Below are 21,136 nucleotides of genomic sequence, written 5' to 3'. Positions count from 1 at the left end.
GTGGCAGAGTGAGAAGGTTTGGTTTGATTTGATTTATTACTGTCACATGTATTACTACACAATGAAAAGTATTGTTTCTTGCATCTTATACAGAGAAAGCATACCATTCATAGAGAAGGAAAGGAGTGCAGAATGTAATGTTACTGTCATAGCTAGGGTTTAGAGAAAGATCAACATTGTGTGAGGTAAGTCCATTCAAAAGTCTGATGGCAGCAGGGAAGAAGCTGTTCTTGAGTCAGTTGGTATGTCATCTCAGGCTTTTGTATCATTTTCCTGAAGGAAGAAGGCGGAGGAGAGTATGTCTGGGGCGCATGGAGTCCTTAATTACGCTGGCTGCTTTTCCGAGGCAGCAGATAGTGTAGAGGTCACTGAAATCTTCAATGAATCAGGAAGAGGCAGAGCAAGAAGGTCACTGAAATCTTGGTCCATGAGAGAGATCTTGGGAAAATTTCCAAAAGGTAAAAGGAAGAAGTGGGGATATTTTCTGCATGGCTTTGAGGGAGGCACCTCAAAGCCATGCAACAATGTTGATACAAATGATGGGTTTGCGCGTGATAGCCGAGTCAGAGAAGCTGAGTGTTCAGGAAGGGATATAGGGCTGGAGGATCACAGAGATAGATAGAGTTGGCCAAGGTAATGGAGAAAAATACAAAAGGATGAAAATTTATAATTAATACTTGGAGAAAAGGAAAATATTGTAGGACTGGAAAGATGGGCAAATGGGAGATGACATGAGTTTTGAAAAAAATTGACTGAATAAGGGTGAAAGACCAACGATGAGATTTTGTGTTGTAGAAATTATAAAAGCATTTTTTTAAGGGTTTTAGTGGTGATCCATTTTGCAGCAGTCTGGATGAACCTTTATAAGATAAATTATTAATAGTAAAGGATATTGGGATTGCAGGTCTGATTCACAAAAGATTGGATGGAGAGAGAAATGGAAGTTACGAAAAAGGAACAGTGTTTGTAGTGGGCGCCAAAGACAAAGGCGGGAGCTGGAAACTGTGATTCATCCAAGAATAAAAGTGAACTGCCCCCTTCCCACCCCATCCCTGCTGTAAAGGTTGTGCCACCCTTTAAACATTATCGCAGCCCATCTAAGAAAATATATCCTGAAGATTTAAAATTTGTGTGGGAGGCAATGGGGAAACCATTTCAGACACTCATCTTTAGTACATGGCTCAAGAATCTCCTGTGTGAGACTCTGGGCAGAACACAATGGATGAATGAAATACTTCAGGGGCTTTTCGTCTTAATCTTGTTTTTATTGAAAAAAAAACGTAATAGACGTGTTTGAGTGAAGGAAGCTTGTTTGTAGGTCACCTTGATACCATAGAAACAGCAATAAATTCAGTCTGCAGTAACAAAACGGCTGCAGAATTATGTTGTGTGTTTCCCTGCAGCAATTAATAGCAAATGCGCTAGTGGTAATTTACCAAAAAACGCTGGACTCTGGGGTGGTTTCCACAGATTGGAAAACAGCAAATGGGATGCCACTCTTTAAAAAAGGAGGCAGACAAAAGATGGGTAACTGTAGGCTGATTAGCTTAACTTCTATAGTAGGGAAAATGCTTGAATCTGTCATCAAGGAAGAAATAGAGAGACATCTAGACATAAGTTGTCCCATTGGAAAGATGCAGCATGGGTTCATGAAGGCAAGGTCATGTTCAACTAATTTGGTGGAATTCTTTGAGAACATTACATGTGCAGTGGACAATGGGGAACCTGTGGATGTGGTGTATCTGGATTTCCAGAAGGTATTTGACAAGGTGCCACACCAAAGACTGCTACATAAGATAATGTTATGGGTAACGTATTAGCATGGATAGAGGATCGGTTATCTAACAGAAAACAAAGAGTGGGGGTAAATGGGTGTTTTTCTGATTGGTGATCAACGACTAGTTGTGTGCCTCAGGGATCAGAATTGGGACCACAATTGTTTGACTTACACAGATGATTGGAGTTGGGCACCAAGCATAGTGTCATAATTCGCAGATGACAGTAAGATAAGTGGCAGAGTAAAGTGTGCAGAGGATGCTAAAAGTGTGCAAAGGGATATAGATAGTCTAAGGGTGAGGGTCTGGCAGATGGAGTAGAGTGGTAAATGTGAGCTCATACATTTTGGTAGGAATAACAGCAAAATGGACTATTATTTAAATGGTAAAATATTGCAACATGCTGCTGTGAGAGGGACCTGGGTGTCCTTGTGCAAGAATCACAAGGAGTTGGTTTGCAGGTGCAGCAGATAATTAAGAAGGCAAATTTAAATTTTGTCCTTCATTGCTAGAGGGATGGAGTTTTAAAAACAGTGAGTTTAAGTTGCAGCTGTATAAGGTGCTGGTGAGGCCACACCTAAAGTATTGTGTACAGTTTTGGTCTCTTTACTTGAGAAAAGATATACTGGCACTGGAGGGCGTGCAGAGGAGATTCAATTGGTTGATTTTGGAGTTGAGAGGGTTGGCGTATGAGGAGACGGGCTATACTCATTGGAATTCAGAAGGCTGAGGGGCGATCTTTTAGGAACAGATAAGATTATGAAGGAAATAGATAAGATAGAAGCAGGGAAGTTGTTTCCACTGGAGGGTGAAACTAGAACTAGATGGCATGGCCTCAAAATAAGGAGAAGCAGATTTAGGACTGAGTTGTTGAGGAGGAACTTCTTCATGTAAAGGGTTATGAATCTGTGGAATTCCCTGTCCAGTGAAGCAGTTGAGGCTACCTCATTGAATGTTTTTAAGACAAGGATAGATTAATGTTTGAACAGTAAAGGAATTAAGGGTCATGGTGAGCAGGCAAGTAAGTGGAGTTAAGTCCATAAAAAGATCAATCATGATCTTATTGAATGGCGGACCAGACTCGGGGCAAAATGGCCTACTCCTGCTCCTAGTTTTTATGTTCTTATTAATTGGAACTGCAAGTTCACTACTATATTGAATACTATTGAGAGAAGCTCCTTTGTCCTGCACTGCTGATAGAAAGATTGTAAAAAGTTATTGATCTCATATAGCATAATTCTTTGGGAATAAATATTGACAGGACTTGCAATGCAGTCCCACCATATCTCTGACAGGAGTCCAGTGTAGAGAAAGTCAGATCCTGGACTTCCTGTTGGCCCTAGAATCTCCAAACAAGGCCATCATCACAGACATTGGTTAGGTTGGGAGCCCTCAGGCTAAGGGACTTGCAATGAAATCAACCTAGCACAGCACAGAGAAAGAGCAAGTGTATTGATTTGCCAATTGGCAGAAGAGGGGCCTCACCTGGGGCTTCAGACCAGGACATTACCTGAATGCATGAAGATACTTTCATACCCACGTTTTCCTCTGCCTGTTTCAAAATAGGGCAATTACTTCACTATGAAGATGATTCCAAAGGATTAGGCACCTCCCTTCAGGTGACTCATGACAAGATTACAGATTGTAGAAACCAGGAATTGTAATCAATTAAATTATTGACTTAGAAACAGCGCAAGTGGGGGTTTTGGAGTCAGATTATCCTTCTAGGATGTTATAGAGACACTGGTTTTGAAGATTCTACCTCTGAGAACACAATGTGTTGCTGAGATAGAAGTCCAAAGGAGTGAAAGAGGAAATTTGCTTTCTAAAAAAAAAAGCAGTTCAGGAGTAATAATAAAAATTGAGTTTAAAAGAATGCCGAATAAAAAAAATTACTGAAATGGAAATAAACCATTATGAATACTGATATTAGGCAGAGACATTGGGAAAACAAAGTTATGTTTTTGGATTGATATCAGTTATGGCCATCTTTTCACAATCTCCTTAAAAATCTGAATTATTTTGAATGAAGCCTTTGATGGGTGTGGGGGATGGACCTGAAAAGGAGGCCCTCCCCCATCCTTGCCAGTGAGTGGGCAGAGCTACTACTGCCTCTGTTGCATTCACTTCTGTTGTGATTATCCCTTTAAGGGCAAAAAAGCAGTGTAAGGGGCAGGTGGCTTGTATGACCAATCAGGATGAGTGCCTTCTTAGGCAAAGGGACACTTTGGGAGCTGGCCACAGCCGTGAGACTGCTGCACCTTTCTTATTCATAAATACCTTTTGTTTTCACAAATGGAGTCTCTAAAAGCGCATCTTTACAACTGCCAGACCCAATCCAATGATCAATTACTAATCAAGCCTGTCTCAAATGTGACCTGACTACAGAAGTAAATAGGATTAGGGTTGTGATGAATTGTGCATAGGACAACCAAGCTTTTAAACAGAGCCTGGGGCCTGTGTTTCACCCTGGAAGTTGCACTGTTAACAGGTGACTTGGTGTTTGATCTTTTAGTGCTGGCAGATGGAGAAAAGGTTGCCCTTAACCAAGGCCTTCCCCTACCAGGCTGTTGAGAACTGCAGTTGGAAGAGCTCCTCATCAGGGTCAATTGTCAGTAGCATCAGTAACACTTAAGTAATCAACGTGAAGACAATCATTTCAGACCTAAATATCAGTTGTAACAGTTCCCTACACAATAATTATATCCCACTTATCAAGTTCAACTGGCATTCTGTGACTCAGGAGCAACCACATGCAGACCTGGTTAACTTGTGGAGAATATCTGACTACCAAGAGGTACTTAGTGCATGCCCTACACAAGAATCAACTGGGATTATTGCTCTGAACCTTTAGGAGATCAGTGCCAAGTAGTTTGCTTACTAGAGGAGTTCTGTACTTGCAATTAGAGCACTGGTGGTGGCATGTTGCTGTTCACTTTGGGAGTCTGAGTTGCTGAGACAACGTACATTTTTACTTGCATGATGTTGTTTAGAGCTGTGGACAGTGGCAGCTTCAACTTTCCAACCAAGTTGACCAGGAATTTCTTCTGCTCTTACCACTTGCCATGCCTTGTATTGAAAGTGTTTGCAGGTTGACACTCAACCTGTTTGTTAAAGCACTGGCCAAGTATTATCCCTGATTATCTCTGCAGATGTCAGGCTAGCTAGTAAACCAAGCTGGAGTCAACAGTCTCCAATTGGCTTCAATATTAGGCAAATTTATTCTCAAGTGCTTTCTTGCAAGGATGTGGCCTTGGTATTACTAGAAAAGGACTGTTAGTTTTCCTAATCACTGATTGGAACCACAAGATATCAAATAATTTATTAACTTTGATTTATAATGATTATGAAGTTACTGATTCATTACTTTCAACTTGGGATGATAAAGATTGTATCCCCCATGATGTGGGAGAATGGGAGAGAATGCTTCTACATTGTTTTGATACCCGTGTGGTTTGTGCAGTGCCAGTGTATTTATAGGGGCATAAGAATGTAGGACTTTGGAAGTGGGGCAGGCCATTTGGCCCTCTGAACCTGCTCCGCCATTTGATAAAATCATGGTCCAACTGGTTATGGTCTCAACTCCACTTTCCTGTCTGCCTCCCATAACCCTTGACGGCTTTGTCAACTAAAAATCTATCTAACTCAGCCTTAAATAAATTCAATGGCCCAGCCTCCACTGTTCTTGGAGGAAGAGAATTCCAAATACCAACAACCTTCTGAGAGAAATCAATTCTCCTCATCTTTATCTTAAAGGAGAAATCTCTTATCCTTCAACCACTTCCCCTAGCTCTACTTTCCCCTACAAGAAGAAGCTTCCTCCAAGTATCCACCCTATCAAATCCCCTCGGGAACTTAATCAGGTTACCTCATTCTTCTAAACTCCAATGGGTATTTATTTTATGCACTTGTGGGATATTGGTGTCACTGGCTAGCTAGTGTTTATTGCCCATCCCTAGTTTCCCTTGGAGAGCAGTTAACAGTCAACCACATTGTTGTGGTTCTGGAGTCATACGTACGCCAGACCAGGTAAGGATAGCAGAAGATTTCCTTCCTTAAAGGACGTTAGTGAATCAGATGGGTCAATGGTCAATCATCAATGGTTTCATGGTCATCAGTAGATTATTAATTCTAGATATAGGCTCACCCTATTCAACCATTTTTCCACAGGATAAACCCATCATCCCAGGTATGAATTGAGTAAACCTTCTTTGAGCTGCTTCTAATGCAAGTTTATCCTTTTCCAAGTAAGAAAACCATAAATGTACACAGTAGTCCAGATATCTCACCAAGGCCCTACTCAGCTGTGGGAAGTCTGGTATATAATGGTCCTGACTGGTCAGCTACAATCACAGCCTAAAGCTTACTGACAATAAAAGCCAATAGGTTTATCCAACTGGCACTGAATATGGGTTAATCTGTCTTTTTCTATTTTTAAATCTCTAAACTCTAAGTCCTAAGCCCAAGCTGAGCATCTCTCAGATCAGTTAGCCCAGGTTTCAGCCAATGCATCTGGGTTGTGTTTAAGTTTACAATAAAGGCATAGCTGCTAATGCAGATGTTTACCTCTGGATCAGAAGCAAATATTACATACAAGTATTTTAAATTAGATTTAAAAATATCAACCGTGCTGAAGGTGAGAGTTGACCTAAACAATCAACATGTAAAGTCTTACAAAGCAGTATTTTTCGTGGGATAATTATAATATTCTGCTCTGTGTATGAAGGTATGTTAGACTAATATAAACACTACTGGGAAATAGTTTATTTTTTGAGTGCAGCTCTTTTGGAGGCACAGAAATGCTGGTGTAACTGTGAGGCTACTATTTATATATATATATATATATATACGGGTCCATGTGCATAAAAAGTTGAAGAAGGGGCCTGGGGGTCCATGTGCACAGAAGGTTGAAGTTGATAGGGCAGGATGAGAAAGCATTTAATAAGGCATCACCAAGTTCTATAATTGTCGCCAATATTCTATGTAAAAAGGCCTTTTGTCCTCTGTAATCTTATATTTATACTGAATAGATGGAAATATGTAGAAGATACAACATGGAAGCACATCATATAACCCAACCTGTCTGTATTTCCCCTCTGCACAAGCAGATAAATACTAACTACATTTACATGCCCGGTTTCGAATTCCTTTGCCTTGATGCACCATCCAATCTGATTGTTGATTTTTTTTTCCAATTGATTTCTGAATTCAACCAACCCAAATAAGCATGGAAAAATAATATTGATTGCAAGTCCACAATGAAAAATGGGTGCGTCAGAATTATTGTAACTTGTAGTTCATAGCTCAATATGGGATTTAGATGACTGTTACCTTTTGTCTTAGAAATGTTTGAATGATAGTTACAGGCAATTTATTTGAAAAAAAATTGCACATCACCTATTTTGAAGTTCATAAGTATACAAGCTTGTTATGAATTGAATTTAGCAATGCATGCCACACCAGGTCAACATCGATTTTTATCCCTTTTGAATGGTCTGGAAGCAATTGTAGAAGAGAGAGTTTTCTGTTATATCATGTGTTTCACAGCTATACACTCTAAACTGATCTTAGATACATCTTACCTTCCTCTTATGGGACTGAGGTCTATTATTGACAAGTCATAGTAAACTATGAAATGAAAATATTAAAGGGAAGTTAGCCACTGTTGAGATTTGCAAACTTTTTACTCAATGTGCCAGAGATCACAGATGATCATGCTAACTTTAAAAGGATGTAGGAAAATTACAATTGATTTGCATTGAACTATGAACTCAATATTGCAACAATTCTGATGCAACTATTTTTCATTGTAGACTTGCAATCAAAAGTCATTGTTTCATCCTGATTTGGGTGTGTTTAATATAGAAATCACTGAAGATTGCAGCAATGCTACACAGCAGATGTTATCTAAATGCAGAGTGATGATGAAAATATTTTGCAATCTTCAGTTTGTGGAAACAAATTTGATAGAAGTTTTTGTTAGCAAGTAAATTATGAGACTGTTTGTGTTCATTGTGGCTCATAGAATAAAAAGTATTGGCCAGATGCTGCGTGTTGTCAAAGGAAAGGCGACTTTAGAAAGTACTTCACACCTTTAGAAAGTACTTTCTAACGATGTAGAAAGAGCTTTACATCTTGAGCTTGAATTGCCTGCCAGGAAGTTTCCCTAGCTGTTAAAGAATCTGCTAAGTAACTTGTTTCCACATGTCACATAGCATGTTGACACTGCGCCAGGGACCTGGGTTCAATTCCAGCCCTGGGTTACTGTTTGAGGTTTGCACATTCTCCTGTGTCTAGGTTTCCTTCGGGTACTCCGGTTTCCTCCCATGGTCCAAAGATGTGTGGGTTAAGTTGATTGGCAATGCTAAATTGACCCTGGTGTCAGGGGATTAATAGGATAAATATGTGGGGTTACAGGAATAGGGCCTGGATGGGATTGTGGTTTGTGCAGACTTGATGGTCTTAATGGCTTCTTCTGCACTGTAGTGATTCTACGTCCGTCCTTGGCCTTCTGCAATGCTCCAGTGAAATCCCGTGCAAGCTGGAGGAGCAGCATCTCATCCTCTGGTTGGGCACATTGCAACCCTCAGGACTCGACATTGAACTCATGAACTTTAGATTTTGACCTTTTCTCCTCCATCTTGAATTCCCCCTTTTCATTTTTAAAAAATATTCCATACAATTATTGCCTAAATGTAAAACACCATTCCCCCCACCACTGCCATCCCCCAACTGCCTTGATACCAGGCCATCTGTCTTTTGTTCTTAAAGTTGCTACTTTTTGTTGCAGTTTCTACGTTTTCCCTCCTTTTAGCTCTGACAGAGTCTATGGAATCAAGACGTTAACTCTGTTTCTCTCCTGATAGATGCTGAGTTTTTCTAGTGTCCTCTGTTCCTGTAAAGTAACTTGTTATTAAAATTATGAGTGCTGACTGTTTGGGTCTCTTTAGAGAATAAATAAATGTTTATGGGCCGGTGCATTGGTCCAAAGACACTTGACAAAACCTTCAAAGCTAATTATTCATCATTTCAAAACCACAGGTTTTGAACTAATAAATAAAAGGAAAATTATTCATAATTATGGCTACAAGAAATAGAATTGGATTTCTTCTAATTAGATGAAGAATTGAATTTCTGCCTACTGATTCAACATCTTTTGGATGATGCAGATGTTTTCGAAGTTTTCTGATTCTGCTTTAGTTGTGTTAAAATATCACAGACTAACAACCAGAATTCCCATTGACAGATGGGATCAGAGAATCCTGCCGCTAGCAAACAATGCGCCATCTCTGCCATTGGGAAAGGTGCAGATGGGAGGCTGGAAAATCTTGCCCGACATACGTGAGAATCAAAAATCTGAGGCCTACATGTGAAGTGGGAAAAGCTCTGAGGAACATTTTGCCATAATGAGCTACCTAACATTTTGCTTAGTGTACTGTACAGGTCAAGAACATTAAAAAAATGTACAGTTTGAGGGGAAAAAAAAGCTGTGCCATTAAAAAAAATACAGGGGAAAGGGAGTGGGGGTGGGGATCAAGATGGGCTGGGAGGGGGTTGGGGCTAGGCCTGGACACATCCAAAGGGTGTTCGTAGGGCAGCAATGCAGGGGTTGTCCACTGGTTTCTGGAGTGAATCACACTCTCTGCAGTTCACAGGATGTGTGCGATTCACTTTGGAACTCCCGATTGAGAAAACCAGCGAGATTTACTCCAGTTTTTACACGAATTCGACACTTAGAATATTTTTGGGAGAATTGCTCCGGTAGTTTGCTTGGAATTGAAAGCAGCAGAGAAAGAACTCCAAAAAAGTGATAAAGAAAAGGAAGAATAGAACATGAACATAAACTAGCAAAAAACTCTCCTTTCCTTCTCTGAACAGTATGTCTTGTCTGTATAGCATGCAAGAAACAACACATTTCACTGTATATTAATATGTGACAATAATAAACCAAATCAAAAAACAAAAATTGGAGTGCACAAGCTTCTATAAGTATGTAAGGAAATGTTTGATCAATGTGTCCATTACAGGCAGAGTCTGGAGAATTTACTATGGAGGAATATAGAAATGGCGGAGAAGCTACATGATCTTTGTGTCTGTCTTCACTGAGGATTGGATGAATGGAACGTCAAATGTGACAATCACATGAGTTCCTGCAAGCTTTGAACAAATGTTTTCGGTCTCTAGGTATCACATTATTAAGGATGATAGATTCCCAATGTTTGACGCTGAACTGCAGCAAAGTGCTCTCCAGTAATGCGATAACATTGGGGTGCAGCTGCAGGCCATGAGAGGGTCTGATAGTGAATAGAGACATGGAAGTGAGTGTTTGCACTTCTCACCTGTTTCTCTACTACTCAGTCAGTATCTGACTTCCTGGCTGGAATATTACCGCCTATCCTCCTTGAGCGAAAATCCCGCCCATTAATGTCTTGCCTCTCAATGGCCAAGCAGGTTGAGACAAGCAGATGGAGCAGCATTTGTCAGGTTTCACAGACTCCAAAACCCAGATGATGTTGTCCAGGAACATCTAAACTGTCAGAGCAGCGAAGTGAGTATTCAGCTTCTGCTTAGGCTGTTGGCATTGCAAAATGTAGGAGTGCTAGAACAAGGAAAATTGAATATTGGGAGTCCAAAAGGATATACACCTAGGTGGTTTAGACATTGTTTTATTAACATAGAAACATAGAAGATAGGAGGAGGCCATTTGGCCCTTCGAGCCTGCTCTGCCATTACTTTACAATCATGGCTGATCATCCAACTCAATAGCCTAATCCTGCTTTTTCCCCACACCCTTTGATCCCATTCACCCCAAGTGATATCTCCAGCCATCTCTTGAATATATTCAATATTTTGGCATCAATTACTTCCTGTGGTAATGAATTCCACAGGCTCACCATTCTTTGGGTGAAGAAATGTCTCCTCACCTCCGTCCTAAAAGGTCTACCCTGAATTCTCAGACTGTGGCCCTCCCACCATTGGGAACTTCCTCCTTGCATTTACTCTGTCTAGAGCTATTAGAATTTTATAAATCTCGATGAGATCCCCTCTCATTCATCTGAACTCCAGTGAAAACAATCCTAACCAAGTCCATCTTTCCTCATACATCAGTCCCGCCATCCCTGGAATCAGTCTGGTAAACCTTTGCTGCACTCCCTCAAGAGCAACATCCTTCCTCAGAAAAGGAAACCAAAACTTCACACAATACTCTAGTTGTTGTTACATTTCTGTTTTTCTACTTGAAGTGTACAATTATTATTGATTTACACTGTTTTCCCATCTTGCACAAGACTGCTATGCTATTCCTTTTGTTTGCATGTACATTGAGATTGCTGTGTAACATGATCATAGTCAAATCTAAAGTTTTGTTGCCACTTCAGTTAGTGCCTGCTTTCCTTTGGCAGACATGGCATCAGTCATTTACTCTAACCTGCTAATAAAATTTAGACATGTTAAACTAGCAGTGGCTTGGAAGAACGCAGAACATGGAAGCTTGATGCCATTGCAATTTACCCAGAAATTATCCCATTCCCGAAACTGTTGGCAAGACAGCCTACAGCAAATGACACAGCTCAGTCAATGCTTCTGCTAAGAGCACAGAATACCTCCAACACGCCCAGATTGCATTCGCAGTGTATAATCTGCATCTTTAAATATTAATGGCAGCGCATGTACTAAATTCTAATTCTTGCCCCTGAAGGTTTTGCCATCCTGTGACTTCATCCTTCCCTTCTAATTCATGTGGGGCAATGGGAATCAAAAGAATGAAAATCCTTGTTACCCATAATAGGAATGTGGTAACAAGTTTAAAAAAAATCTCTGGGAAGTCTCACCCTGCAAAGAAAGGTGGGAAAAAAAACCTGTACAACTGCTAACATGCTGAAACATCAAAGAGCAATAGATCACCACGAGCTCCAAAAGTAGCATCTTTACTAAATTGAGTCTGGTTCGAGAGGCATTGAAGTATAGAATTACAACAGTGGTAAGGAGATTCACTTCACCATTCCAGGTTCTTTGAAGGAGCTATCCAATTAACCCCACTCATCTGGTTCTTTTTTTCCCCATAGCCCTGCAAATATTTCTTCTTCAGCTATCCGTTAAAGTCCCTCAAAGTTATTATTGAATCTGCTTCAACTACATTTTGAGGCAATGCAACATAGATCATAAAATTCATTGTGTAAAAATAACTTTCCACATGTTACAACTGCTTCTTTTGCCAATTATCTTAAATCTGTGTCCTTTGTTTAAAGAACTTTCTGTCATTGGAAAGGGTATCAACCCATCATGAGCACCACTATCAAATCTTCTCCACTCTAAAGAGAACAACCCTGGTTTCTCTGGCTGAGTGCTTATTTTATCTGGCTGAGATATTCACTGGAAGCAGCATTATTTGAAGTCCATGAAGTTAACTAATTCACTCGCTTAAATAAGTTTTCCACTTGGTTAAAGCCTGGTTTTTGGAATTGATGTTTTAAGAATAGGGCTGAGGCAGTGTGCCTGCCGTTAGTGACATTCCGCATGAATGGCAGAGCTTTGTAAACATGGGTCCTAATGATTGGAGCATGTCATGAACTTGTTGAACTGATAATTCAACTCATCATTATTGTTGCTCTGCACCCTTCCATGTGTAAAATGGCTGCCCTTTCCAGTCAGGCCATTTTAAAATAGTTCATTTTTTGAGATGTTTCTAATGGGCATGAGAAGGCACTAAATGAATCGAAGGATTTTTATTTCTCTACGTATCTGCAGAAAACTGTTCTTATTTTGAGTTTTTTTTTAGCACTGAGTGCAGTAAAGGGCCAAAAGGAATTAATTGACAGAGCATTAAAAGCTCATTAGCTTAATATGCTTCAAGTATAATTCTATTCCTCAGGAAGTTCCCCTTTGGGTTTTCAAAGTTGTCTGTTTGCATGATTGATTCCCAGTTTGTACTGAGTTGGTTATCTTACAGATGGAAAGAGCTAAGGTACAGCAATTAGACTCAGCAGTGCAGAGCTAGAATGTGCAAGTCAATTAATATCTTAGTTGGTTGAATTGTGAACAGTGAGAACAATTTGAGAAAACAAATCTATGCTCGCTAATTAAATTTCTGGCTCTATATAGGACTGAAACCAGCCTAAGTAAAGTCACATCATCCTACACATCTTCTATGCAGCATTTGACAAGATGCGCCACGATGGTACAGTGGTTAGCACTGTTGTGTCACAGCACCAGAGACCTGGGTTCGATTCCCAGCTTGGGTCACTGTCTGTGCGGAGTCTGCCCTTTCTCCCCATATCTGCGTGGGTTTCCTCCGGGAGCTCCAGTTTTCTCCCATAATCCAAAAGATGTGCTGGTTAAGTCTATTGACCATGCTAAATTCTCCCTCGGTGTACCCGAACAGGTGCCGGAGCGTGACAACTCGAGGATTTTCACAGTAACTTCATTGCGGTGTTAATATAAGCCTAATTATGACAGTAATAGATAAAATAAAATGCCATCTTTTTCATGTCTCTTTTCTGTACTGCTTTAGAAAAGTCATGTCTAAAGCAAAATTTGGGTTGTATGCTTAGATGGGTACTCAAGATTAGTCCATGACAAAGGAATCATCATTGACCGTATGTCTGGTAACCATATGGTAGCTACAGAACAGAGGCTGGTTATTCAGTGTTGAGTGACTCAAGAGTCTTGACTCATAGAATCACAAAATTGTAACAGCACAGATGGAGGCCATTGTGTCTGCACCAACTCTCCAAATGGTGTCATTCCCCTGTCTTTTCCCCATACCCCTGTAGATTGTTTCTATTCAAATAATCATCTAATGCCCTCTTGAATGCCTCAGTTGAACCTGCCTCCACCTTCTAGGCAGTGCATTCCAGACCTGAAACACACGTAAGAAAATGTTTTTCTCACATTACGTTTGCTTTTTTTTTTGTAAATCACTGGACTCGGTCTAGAACAAAGCAATCCACCTGATCAACACATCTACATCCTTAAAACTTCACTCTTTCACCAGTGAACCATGAAGGTAGGTACCATCTACAAGATGCATTACAGCAATATTTCAAGGCTTGCTCAATCTTACGCCACAAACCTGTGACCCTTGCCACCTAGAAGAATAACCAAAGGAGGCATATTGGGAATACTACTATCCCCAAATTCCCAGAATAGTGTGATTGGGAAACATGTTGACGCTGTCATCATTGCTGAGTGTCAAAACTTCACCACATCGATTGCAGCTATTTAAAACTGAGTGCCCTAGGGGTGGGAATACAGGTGTTTTTCCTGTGCTTTATTCGAATTGAGTGGGCTGAATCTCTGGAAATCTGCATCACAGGGAGGGGGAGGAGCAGAGATTGAACCCACTCAAGAGGCCAGCATCAGCGTGCTTAGCAGACCATGCACGTGCATCAATCTGCGGGTGAGGAGATCAGCAGATGCGCACTGCTCACCACCCACCCCATCCCACCACCCTACGTTGCCAGACTCCTAATCACTGGCCTCTTGGTTGCTTCCGTGACCCCTCTGCCCCCATGTCCAGTCCCAACTGCCCTCTCCCTCCCAATGTCACTGATTCCTAATGCAGAATGTACACCAGTTTCCCCCCTCACCACCTGTCCCCTCTGGCCACACGACCTTGGCAATGCCAGGGTGCCAGGCTGGGACTGCCTAAGGGGCACCCTCCCCTGCCCCAACCTCCCAGGCAGCCCTCAGTGGCCTCTGTCCCCTGAAATGGGGTGATTACGCCTGGTCCCCGTTGCTGGGGACCAACTTTAATCCCTGCTGGTGGGAACATCTCCCAGTGGGGCGGGAAACATTAGTGAGCCCAGGGGATACTGTCCCAGGCTTGCTAATGGTATTGAAATGTCGATTTCAATTTGGAATCAGCCTCGAGCTCATTTCCAGCCAGAGGCTGAATACGTTTAAAAAAAAATGACCTGGGAGAGTCGTGATCAGCTGGATGCCAATCTCCCAGCACAGCGGGCCAGGAGAATCGTGCTCAAGTTTTTGTGCCATAGGTTGTGGCAGTTCCATATCCTGTATCAGTTCTGGAAATGGATTTGGTCGATAAATTCCACAGTTTTGATTTTTGTTTTCAAGACACAAGGGTGCCTTGATTCCTCTCAACTATTTTAAATTTACAACTACAAAATTAAGAAAATTTATGGTCATGCTAACCTGCCATGTAAATAGATAATTAATTTAATCTATTCAACAGATCTGCTGTCCAGAAGTATTAAATAACTAAATATCTGTCTTGTAACTTTCAACTAACACATTCAACTTTCATGAATTCAAGTGCTGGCTACTTGGTTGATTCAGAACATTCAATCGTAGAAGCATTAAATTAAATAAGAACATTACTGCATCTCGTCAATAAATAATGAAGTTAATTTACATCACCCAGGTAGCCCACTGGCTGCAAATTAAATTAATTAATTAATTGTTTCTCCCATTTTGTTTCTTTATTATTTTGAGAATGTGGGATGACAGTAATACTGTCTGTTCAGCAGAAACCAGATTGATGAGCAGTTAAAATTGTCCAGGTGACTTAGCCAGACTGGAGCTGACCATTTTGGACTGGTTTAAACCATTGCAATCAACTCAGCAGGCAGCAAGGACACTAAACTACCTCTTGTGTATTACCTTCCATACTGAGGTTTTTTTGAGAATTATTTTAACATATATTTGAATCCACACCTCATTCCCCAATTATTTTTGTGCTTTGTTGTGTTTGGCTCCTGAGCCATTACCTGGCAATGTTTAACAAAGAATCTTGCATGTAATATGGAAAGATAATTATATGAGGATCTAGTATAACAATTTATCGATGTTAATTTGCTTCTGTCAGTGGTCTATTTTGAAGAGAAGAATGACTGGTGGGATTGAACGTAGGTCAATTTTGCCCAAATATCTACATGCCCCCATTTAAAAGTCTATTTCATTACATATGCTTGGCTGAGAGACAAGGCGATTAAGAGCATTAACTCAGCAGGGAATCTGATTTGACAAGTGAATTGTTAACTTTGCCTGACTGACATCTTCAAGTAATTATGAATTGTTCTCTCTGTGATTTCTTTTCTTTGTTTTCAAGAAGGAGTGAAATATATAAATTGTCCCCAAATTATTCTCCCCTGAATCTGGTTTCCAATGGGGGTACCATAAGCATGGACACAGGTCAAGGGAGGTGTAGGAAAAATACATTGTTAAGATGGCGGCGCGGGCTCGTTGGGCCAAAGGGCCTGTTTCCTGAGCTGTGTTGTTCTTTGTTCTTTTGTATACCTCTTGCGGCAAATGGGAATCAAAGGATATGGGGGGAAGGTGGGATCAGACTATTGAGTTGGATGATGCCATGATGATCATGACTGATGGAACAGGCTCAAAGTCCAAACAGCCCATTCCTGCTCTTATTTTCTATGTTTCAATCATAGCTAATCCTCGATCTCAATGCCATATTCCCACTTTCTCCCTATAATCCTTGATGCCATTAAAATCTAAAAGAAACTATCTCTTTCTTGAATACATTTAGTGACTTGGCCTCCACAGCTTTCTGTAGTAGAGAATTCCATAGGTTCACCATCATCTGATTGATGAAATATTTTCTCAGTTCAATCCTAAATGGTCTACCCCATATCTTGGTTCAAGATTCTCCAACCAGGGAATCCCAGCCCTGCATCTAGTACGTCCAGCCCTGTTAGAATTTCATACATTTCAGTCAGATCCTCTCTCATCCATCTAAACTCTAGTGAACACAGGCTCATTCAAACCAATCTCTCCTCGTAGGGCAGTCCTGCCAATCTTGATTTTAACTTAGAGAACTTCCGCTGCACTCCCTCTGTGGCAAGTATATCATTCTTTAGGTAGGGAGACCAAAATTGCATTCAATACTCCATGTGTGATCACTATAGCTACAGTACGACATCTCTAGCTCTGATCGCAAATCATCTTACAATGAAGGCCAACATACCATTTGCCATTCTAATTGCTTGCTGCATCTGCCTCTCCACTTTCATTGACAGATATATAAGGACATCCAGATCCTTTTGTACTTCCACACTTCCTGATTAATCACCATTTAATAATACTCTTTTTTTCATATTCAAATGTATAACTTCACATTTAGCCATATACTTCCAAAGAGAATTTTGCTTGAACTAATCATGACCAAGAAAAAAGAATCATGCATTTATATAGCACTTTTCAGGATCTCAGGATATCCCAAAAGACTTTGCAGCAAATGAAATAATTGTGAAGTCCAGTCACTGTAGTAATCTGGGAAATGTGGCAGCCAATTTACATACAGCTAGCTCCCACAAACAATAAGGAAATAAAATACCAGACCATCTATCCTGGGTTTGATTTAAGAATAATTGACAGTCAGCATGTTGGCAGAGCTCTTCATCAAATAGCACCACCAGATCTTTACATTCGCCCGAAGTCTTGCTTTCTGCCTCATTTGAAAGATATTAGATAGAAACTTTTTGGGAGAATTTTAAGTGTCATAACAGCGAGGCTAAAGGAGTTGGTGCCTGTCTCTCAGATGTGTGCCTGAGTGGGGAAAGGAGAGGAAGGGTTGGTGAGGGAGAGGGGGGAGGGGGGAGAGTTGGGGGGGGGGGGGGGGGCGCGGTGGTAAACACACCAGTGAGCCTTTTGGTGCTTGGGTACATTTTGCAAGGGCACCTCAATGTTGAAGTGCATTGGGAAACCCACTTCCTCCCTCCTTCTCCTCCCTTTCCCCCACCTTTTAATCAGTGGCCTCTTCCCACACCCCAACCCTCACACGGGCTGGCAACATTGGGCTTTCTCGATGGGTCCTGCTGATGACCCACAACACCCTTCCGCCCCCCCCCCCGCCCCCCCCCGCCCCCGCCCCCCCAAATTAGGACTGCCCTCAAGGTTCACCCCTTCATGACCTCCCAATCAGACCTCCCTGCCTAGCCCACCCCCGCCCCCCCCAACTCCCGCTGGCATTGCTGGGATGTCTGGTGGCCACAGGTGGACACTGCCAGTGTTCCATGTCAGTCTTGCCAGATGGACACTGACCTGACCACCTGGAGGCTTCAAGCCCCAAGCCGCCCCTTCATGACTATCGCACCAAGCCTCTGCTAACGGAGACCAGTACTGATTCTCATCATTATAGCACCGCACCCGAAGGCTGGTGAATTCCATGTGGTGGGATTTGAAAGGCTTATGCATATTTAAATCCTACTTTAAATATGCTAATTGGATTTGCGCCCTTTCTGGACTCAATTCAGAGACTCACAAACTGTTTGCTGCCGGGTGTGAAATGGGTTTTTAGGCTTGCACACTATTATCCGGGACCAGCATGATCTACTAATGGTGCATCAGGTCAGAGAATTGCTCACAACTTCCTCCGTATTGCAGCAAATTGCTAGCCTCAGATTTTTGCGCAGAGATAAAGGTTCTATCAGTGTGCCAATGTTAACATGATGAAACCTAATGCAAAATGTGCATATCAATTAATAAGATTTATAAATGGAATTTCATTTAATCAGGACAAAGTATGACAAATATTTTGCTTAGGTTTCTGCTTTGTCTACATGCTATTACTACATAATCACCTCAGTTATTTGCAAAAATGATAGCTTAATGAAGAGGGTCAATGGATGCCTTGCATAGACAAATATAAGTCCCTTACAGTTTTGATTTAGTTTGATTTGATTTATTATTGTCACATTTGATTTGATTTATTATTGTCACATGTATTAACATACAGTGAGAAGTATTGTTTCTTGCGCACTATACAGACAAAACATACTGTTCATAGAGAAGGAAAAAGAGTGCAGAATGTAGTGTTACAGTCACAGCTAGGGTATAGAGAAAGATCAACTTAATGTAAGGTAATTCCATTCAAAAGTTGGACAGCAGCAGGGAAGAAACTGTTCTTGAATCGGTTGATATGTAACCTCAGACGTTTGTATCTTTTTCTGGTGGAACAGAGAATGTCCGGGGTGCATGGAGTCCTTAATTATGTTGTCAACTTTACCAAGGCAGTGGAAGTGTAAACAGAGTCAATGGATGGAAGGCTGGTTTGCATGATGGATTGGGCTACACTCACAACCTTTTGTAGTCCCTTGCAGTCTCGGGCAGAACAGGAGCCATAGCAAGCTGTAATACAACCAGAAATAATGCTTTCTATGGTGCATCCGTAAAAGTTGATGAGAGTTGTAACTGACATGCGAAATTTCCTTAGTCCTCTGAGAAAGTAGAGGCATTGGTGGGCTTTCTTAACTGTAGTGTTGGCATGTATTGGAATACAGTGAAAAGAATTGTTTCTTGTGTGCTATACAGACAAAGCACACCATGCGTAGAGAAGAAAAGGAGAGAGTGCAGAATGTAATGTTACAGTCATAACTAGGATGTAGAGAAAGATCAACTTAATGCAAGGTAGGTCCATTCAAAAGTCTGATGGCAGTAGGGAAGAAGCTGTTTTTGAATTGGTTGTGTCCTCAGACTTTTATATCTTCTTCCTAATGGAAGAAGGTGGAAGAGATTATGTCTGAGGTGCGTGGGGTCCTTGATTATGTTGGCTGCTTTTCTGAGCCAGCGGGAAGCATAGTCAGAGTCAATGAATGGAGCTGGTTCATGTGATGGACTGGGCTTTGCTCGTGATCCATTGTAGTCTTGGACAGAACTGGAGCCATATAAACTGTGAAACAATGAGAAAGAATGCTTTCTATGGTGCATCTGTAAAAGTTGGTGAGAGTCGTAGCTAATATGCCACATTTCCTTAGTTTCCTGAAAAAGTAAAGGCGTTGGTGGGCTTTCTTAACTATAGCATCTGCATGTAGGAACAAGGACAGGTTGTTGATGATCTGGGCACAAAAAAAACTTGAAGCTCTTGACCATTTCTACTTTGTCCCCATTGATGTAGACAGGGGCACATCCTCCACTACTCTGCCTGAAGCCAATGATTATCTCCTTTGTTTTGTTGACGTTGAGGCAGGATTATTGTCATCACAACAGTTCACCAGATTCTCCATCTCTTCCCTATACTCCATCCACAGTGGTATCATCAGCAAATAAAATCAGAAAACTTGGAATGTCAGAAACAGGGTAATTTATAATGGGTAACAAAAGTGGTTGACCAGTTAAGTACATACTCTGGTTCTGTTTTCACAAAGGAAGATGCAAATAACATGGCAGAAATGTTGGGAACACAAGGTTCAGTGAGGATGAGAAAGTGAAGGAAATCAGTATTAGTAGCGTTATTGGAATTGATGGGGATTGAAGGTCAGTAAATCCCCAGGACCTGATAATCTACATCCAAGAGCATATAAGGAAGTGACTCTAGAAGTAGTGGTGAATTGGTGGTCATCTTTCAAGGTTTTATAGACTCTGGAACAGTTCCTACAGATTGGATGGAAGCTAATGCAACACCAATATAGGAAGAATTATAGAACAGTCACCCTGACATCAGTAATGGGGGAAATGTTCTAGAGTCCATTATCAAAGATTTTACAGCAGGGCACTTGGTAAACTGTGGTAGAATCAGACAGATACAGCTTGGATTATGAAAGGAAAATTGTGCTTGACAAATTTACTAGAATTATTTGAACATGTAACTTGTAGATTTGAGTGGGGAAGCCAGTGAATGTGGTTTAGTGGGACTTTCAGAAGGCTTTTGACAAAGTCCTACAGGGGATTGGAGGTTGTGTTTTAAGATGGACAGAAAACACACAAGATAGGAATAAATGGATCATTTTCCAAATGGCAAGCAGTGGCTAATGGGATACTGCACAGATTAGCTGGATCCCTAGCACCATTCGCAAAATACAATGATTTAGATGAGGGATACAATGATCTGGAGGGAGTGGGGGGGGTGTGGAGAAATTCACAATGAGACTAGAGTGTCTTCATACACCAGTTGCTGAAGGTAAGCATGCAAGTGCAGTATGTGGTAAAGGCAAATCATGTTGGCTGTCACAGCAAGAGGATTTGACTGCAGGAGCAAGGATGTCTTCCTCCAATTATACAGGGCCTCGGTGAAGTGACACCTGGAATATTGTGCAGTTTTGGTTTTGCTATAGAGGGTGTGCAGAGAAGTTAGATTCCTCAGATGGTGGGACTGATGTATAAGGAGAGATCGAGTTGGTTGTTATGGATGGATGGAGTATCTCAGAACAAGAATGCTTCCAATGGTGGGGTGTCAAAAATCAGGAATCATACTCTTATGGATAAGTAAACCTTTTAGGACAGAGATAAGGAGAAATTTACTTAGTTTAGCCTGTAGAATTCACTACCACAGAAAGCAGTCAAGGCCAAAACATTATAGGTTCAAGCATTTAGATATAGTACTTGGCGTAAAGAAGATCAACAGGTATAGAGGATGGTAGGATCAGGCCAAGTTGGATGATTGGACA

This window comes from Carcharhinus amblyrhynchos, chromosome 8, assembly GCF_965287045.1.
Source record: "Carcharhinus amblyrhynchos chromosome 8, sCarAmb.v2.hapA, whole genome shotgun sequence".
NCBI lineage: Eukaryota > Metazoa > Chordata > Chondrichthyes > Carcharhiniformes > Carcharhinidae > Carcharhinus > Carcharhinus amblyrhynchos.
Note: the sequence above shows the minus strand (reverse complement) of the source record.